The sequence below is a fragment of the Condylura cristata genome, unplaced genomic scaffold (genome assembly GCF_000260355.1).
Source record: "Condylura cristata isolate star-nosed mole 26May11 unplaced genomic scaffold, ConCri1.0 scaffold00004, whole genome shotgun sequence".
Classification (NCBI taxonomy): domain Eukaryota; kingdom Metazoa; phylum Chordata; class Mammalia; order Eulipotyphla; family Talpidae; genus Condylura; species Condylura cristata.
Genome location: NW_004567105.1, coordinates 5,505,824 through 5,512,115, shown reverse-complemented (window position 1 = coordinate 5,512,115; position 6,292 = coordinate 5,505,824).

Sequence of the window (6,292 nt, the reverse complement as noted above, 5' to 3'; positions counted from 1 at the left end):
TCCCTGCCCTCCTCTTGTCTGATATTGACAAGGATCCCTGGTCCCTGCCCTCCTCTTGTCTGATATTGACAAGGATCCCTGGTCCCTGCCCTTCTATGAGAGAATGAATGACAGCTTAATTGTTTTACTGATTTACAGCAGAGTAGAGGCAACACCTGGAAGCCAGGCTGGGCAGGGCTTGGCAGCGTCCTGTGTTTGCCCTGCACCCAATGACTGGCCAAAATGGCACCTGAACCAGACTCCCTCCTCTCGGTGTGTAAGGAAGGGGGCAGGGAGAGAGCACAGCAGGGGACCCAGATCTTATCAGCCTCTTCGGGAATGTGGGTGATCCTACAGAGAAGGGGCGGCCACCGGGGTGGGGGGGTGGGAGTAGGGGGCCTACTCCCGCTCCCTGACCTCCAGTTAAGGGGCCCTGAGAAGCCAGCAGCTAGAAGGGCCTAGCAAGGGGGAGGGAGCTTCATGTCCATGGGGAGGCTGGGAGAAAGTGAGTCAAGGCCTCAGGAAATGAACACAGGGGTGCCCCTTCGCCACTCCAAGGCGGCCTGCTCTTTCGCCCTACTGGAATGGAACCGCCTTCTTGCCTACCACAAATTCGGCTTCTCGGCCTGTCCCCAACTCCCCGAAGGCGAGGACTGCCCCCCAGTCCTTAACTCGGGTCCGACAGAGGCCAGGAGGTCCTCGAGCAACACCTGCTACGTGAACGAGTTCAGGTGCTCGGGCTCGCAGCTCACATCCAGTCCCGGGAACCCGGCTGCCCAGGAGAGGGACCAGCCGCAGGTCCGCTTCACCTGTGGTGTCCAAGGTCCAGGCTCTGTGAACTCAGCACCCGAGTGGACCCTTGAGCTTGGTCTTCCGTGGCTCCGTGCTGGCGTGGCAAGACCCCACTCGGCCTCACCTACAGGGTAGGGAGCTGCACGCCTGGGAGAAACGGCAGAGGAGAGCAAGCGCAGGTCCCGACTAGGGGTAGCGCCCTTCCCGGCAGCCAGGTGCATGCCCAGGTCTGGCTGCTCTGGAAAGGAGCTGCCCCCAACCTCCGCTGACCTGCCCTCCCAGAGACGGCACCCCGCAGGCGGCGGCCAGGGCCAACTTGAGCCTCGGCCGGCCGGGGCCTGCGGGTCCCTGCGCTGGTGCGGCGGGTTCTCTCCCCAAGCACGCGAGCGGAGTCTGCTGGAACCCAACGCAGACAGACGGAAAGGCTTCATCACTGGACCGCTGCTGAGTGGGCAGGGTGGCAGGCTGGCTCCCTGAGCACCACCAGGCCGGCCGGGAACTGAGGACAATTTAAGAGCACTCAGGCCGGAACCCACCAGGCTTTCAGCCACCTGTTCTTCTGAGGAGGGTTAAATGGGAGGCCCCAGCCCTGCACTGTGGGCACCGCCAGCTGCCAGGCCCTACCCGGAGGTCAAAGGGCCGCAGTCCCTGGCACGCGCTGCCCCACGGCGCTGCTGGTCAGCAACCTCCGATGAACCGATGCGGTGGGCAAGGCCCAGGCTCCCGAGAGGCGCAGTGCGGGACAGAGCCAGCACGCCCCTCCCACCCCAAGTGCCTGGGCTCACGCCAGCACCCCACATCTTCTTTTCCGGGCAAGTGACTGATGCGTTGACCGCCCCCTTCGGTGGGCAGGGCAGCCCACAGCACCCATGCTCTCGCCACCCTGCCAGGTGCTCGGGGGTCCTGGGCCTCGTCCTGTCTCCAGGAGACCCCTGACTGGGGTCACCACAATTTTCCTGGCTGGATCAGGTGGCCATGTCGAGTCCACTCTGATAGTGGACTTTGGCAGTGGGAGGAGAGAGACCTTCCGAATGCGGCTGACTCACACACTGGCAGAGGGCGTCCTAGAGGGAACCTGACTCGGGCAGCCAGCCTGGCCGGGCGACGCCGGCCCCTCGCTGAACCAACAGAATCAACTCCGCCAGGCTGAGGCCCCTGGCCCCGGCCTGTCCCTCTGTAAGATGGAGCCGAGACAGACACAGACGATGCAGTGAGGGGCCCAAACACAAGGGCCACCCGGCCTCCGGCACTGCTCAGCTCACAGAACCATTGAAAGGATCAAAGCAAGCGGGGAGCAGTGGTGCTTGGTGGTGCCCCAGTGCCGGCTCCCCTCCCCCACAACCTTTGCCTCTTCTCTCAAGAAGTCTGTGTCGCCTCTGAGCTCATAATGAGTCAGTCACAGCACTGCCCTCGCTCAACCCACTTCAGGGTTTACAGTCACATCCTGCCTGGCCTAACTCAACATGATTTATTCCACCCCAGGAATGTCGCTCATTTCCCAGAATTTTGAAAGAACTTTTTAGTTCAAGAGTTTGATCTTGCAATGCTCCATGTACAGGCTCAGCTCAGACCTGCAGGCGGGACCCACACAGAGTCAGGGCTGAAGGGGCTCCCCTCAACCAGAGCATCGCATGCTGGGGTTACCCACATTTTCACCTCAGTAAGAAAAAAAAAACTGAAGGCTTCTTTACAGGGGATATACGCAAAGGCCAAACATAAGCTTTGTGAAAAGACACGTAAATATACGCACGCTATGCACCCTACTTCCCATTCATGTCTACATGACTTCACTCCTAAAAATACCGCCTGCCGCCCACTGAAGTAATTTCACACCCCACACCAGGAGTCTCCACTGACAGCCTGAAAGCCAGCGCCAACCGTCGCCAGCAGCGGAGTCTCAGACTAACCCAGCAACACACCGAGTCACGTCACAGGCTCCAGTCCGCGGCCTGAGGGGACCCTCGGGCCGGCCGGCAGTAGGCCGTGCTCAACACTCGCACCTGCCCTTCGCCACGACCCCGACATGGCCCACATCGCGGCTCTTGCCCCGCTCCTCACTCTCCCCTTAAAAAAAAAAAAGAGGCAAGGAGGTGAAGGAACTGTTCAGGAGACTGAGGGGCTTCGGAAACATTCTCTGAGGACCTGAGTCCAGCCGGAAGGTCACACAGACAGAAAGAAGCCTGGTTTCTCAGCGCCCAGGACAACAGTCCAGGCCAGTACCAGGAAACACTGCCATCGAGTCTCCCCACGAAAGAGACGCCCTGAAGTGGCGTGAAGGCTGAAGAGAAGGGCAGATGCAGAGGAGGCCCTGTGCTCAGAGATGAGCTCCGGGAGATGCTCCCCACACGCAGAGCCCGACAGAGGCATCACCTGACACCTCCCCGCTCTATTAACCTACACATCAGCATCTCTCACACGGTCAGCCAGCAGGGCCCGCTGAGAATCGGTTGAAGGCTGTGAACCCTTGGACTACCATTTTAGGGGCTCAGAGAAACCCTCAAGTGCAGCCCACAGGCTCTGAAAAGCCCCCTGGGTACAAGCTCAAAGGCAAAGGGGCACCCGAGTAGCCCCCTTGCCCACCAAGGCCACAGGAAGGGAGTCTTGATTCTCCTCCTCTGTTACCGTCTCAGGCGAGGCAGGACCTGACTAGCGAGGTCTGAGGGTGCCGCGCCCCGTCAGGAAAAGCCACCCGGGCGAGCTGGCATGAGAATGGAGGGAAGGCTGTGTCCCTGGGCCGCTGGGTCACGCCGGGCCCCAGCAGAAAGACATCCAAACTGGGCAGCACTGGTCTCCTCCCTGCCTCCACCCCTCGGGCCTGTTCTCAACCGAGCCAGCATGGAGCCAGCCCCCGGCGCACGCGAGGGCAGTGCCGAGTTCTGCAGTGAAGCCAGGTGGGCAGGCAGCACCCCGCAGCCCTCAGCCTCCCTGGGGAAACTGACCCCAAAGCAAGCCAGGGCGCGGAGGTGAAGCCTCCCTGACTCACACGTCAGAGGAAATTAAACTACAGGTCCTGGAGCAGGCGGGGTGGCACGCTGCTTGGGAAGCTGGCCGGCCGCAGCTGTCCTTGAGCAGGGAGGCTGGGGCAGGGCTGACCTGACCGCGTCCTTCACTAGAAATCTGGCCTCTGCTTACTTTACCACCCGCCAACAATGGCTCCTTGCCTGAGCCACAGTCTGGGTCTGGAGGGGCCGGCACTGAAGCCCCATGTGAGGGACGGAAGGGGTGACCCCGGCCGAGAGCTGCTAGGTCAGAGCTGGCCCCACCGCACACTCAGGAGCTTGGGCACGCACACAGCCCGCACCACCCCAGCGCCCACCCCACAGGGGGCAGAGGCAGGGCAGAATGCGGGAGGCGAGTCCCGCCGAGCCGAGCCGGACGTGCGCGCGGATTCCCTGCTCACTGGTGGAGGAAATCTGGGTACACTACTGCAACTCCTGAACCCACCCCCACCTTTCCTCACCTGTAAACCGAAACACAAAGCCCACCCTATGGGACTGTGCTGACAATTAAAACCCCCAGAGCTCAGGAGGCTTCTCAGGGGGCTCACTAAGCACTGTGCCACCAGGGGAGGCAGGTTCAACTGGAGTCCCAGCCTCCAGATGAGGACACCGGACACAGGACACCTGCCCAGGGCACACACGTCTGCACCCTGCAGGTCTCCCGCAGCCCCCAGCCGGCACCCAGGCAGAGACCAGGGCCTCCGAGGACGCCCAGGTGGCAAGCACGTGGAGCTGGCCCACGGACGACCTGGCAGACAGGAGCAGGGGGTGGGCCTGGAGCGGGGAAGGGCAGGGGGACCCGCCATCCTCCTTGTCACCCAGAAGCAAGCAGCTGACACCACGCACCCCCCCACCAGACACCATTTCCCTTCAAACTCCCTTTCAGCTGAAAGCCTCGGAAGCGGAGGGCGGTCCTCCCTGCACCCCTCCCAGCTGTCCCGGCCCACAGAAGCCCACAAGAGTTGCCAGTGACGCCCACACCCAACTCCCCGCCCACACCCAACTCCCCGCCCACACCCAACTCCCCACCCACACCCAACTCCCCACCCACACCCAACTCCCCACGCCCCAGGAAGGGTTGCTGGTCAAGGCCCCCGGAAGTGGTTTGAATGCAGCCCTGATCTTTGCTCAGGTCTGCCACGAGGAGCACATTCTTCAGATTCTTGTCTGAAAGCCAGAGGGGGCGGAACTACTATTCCAACCCAGGGATAATTAAAGCCTGTGGCTTGTTTTAAGGCGGTGGGCAGCCCTCCCCTCCCCCCTCCTGGCATCCCCAGGTCTGTCCCAGCCCGTGCAGGTCTGGACACCCAGGGCCTTACCACTCCGAAGTGCCCTGGCCCCAGGCCCCCAAGTCAGGCAGGGAGAAAGGGCAGGGAGGGGCCACAGGGACTTTCAGTCTCACCTGGGAAGCCACTGCCTTGGCGTGGGGTAAAGTGCTAGCCAGAGAGGGGGCAGGACTCACACCAGGTGTGTTTGGAGGAAGGTGAGGACAGAGGAGAGAAGTTACAGTATTGGTGGGGCCCTGTGAACGCCACAGTGCTCGACGGTGGGTAATTAATTCCATAATGAGGCATTTTGCATGAGGACTTGGCGAGACAGCCACCTCCTCCTCACCCTGGCAGATACAGGAATAGTTGGTGGGCGGCAGGCCCAGCTTGGGCAGAAGGCAGCAGGCGGCAGGGAGGAGGCGGCGGCCTGGAGCTCCCGGACAAAAACTCAGGTCCCCGCAGAATCCAGGCTGGCCAGTCCGCCAGCCTGGACCACACCCTCACTGACCTGGGATGGACAGGTGGGCTGCGTTTTACACCTGGCACCGTCAGCAGCAAGGCCCTGTCCTCAAGGGCTACTGGTTTAAGGTGAATCAAAATCTGTCAGTCCACAAACCCCCAACTCTGGAAACGTGGCCCCAACTGGGTCCTGAGGGCTGAGCAGAAGTGGAAGCAAGGACGGACAATAAGGGGCCTGCGAATCAGAGCCGAGAGAGAGGATCCGAAACGGGGCTTCGAGCCTGGGTCTGGCCACCTCTGACTCAGCAAGAGGCTGGGCCCCTCTTGCCCGGCCATAAAATGGGAATGGACGTCACGCTGCCCACCTCGGGGCAGGGGAACAGCCACCGTGACAACCTGGGCGTGACTTCAAAGTTCTAGTGGCAGGAGAAAGCACTGAAATCAGTTTTTTAGCAGCTAAAAACAGGCGTTTATAATGGACAGCTGGGGGTTTTGCTGGACAAGTGCATAGTCAATAAAGCTGGACTGCAGTGAACACCAAAACCCCCGCATGGCGGTTCTCACGCTCCACGTTCACAGAAGAGAAAATGCTGCAGGGAGAGGTTGCCAGAGTCGCCCAAGGTCGAAGAGCCAGCAAGTGGGAGAAGCACGTTTAGGACGGGGCTGGCTCCCGAGCCCCCGCCATTAGCCTGGACGCACACCACACCGCGGCGTGAGGCCTCAGAGCCGGGCCAAGCGGGTCGCTGCAGAACCAGGCTCAGCCAGCCCCGCCTGTTCGCAGACGTCCGGCCACTG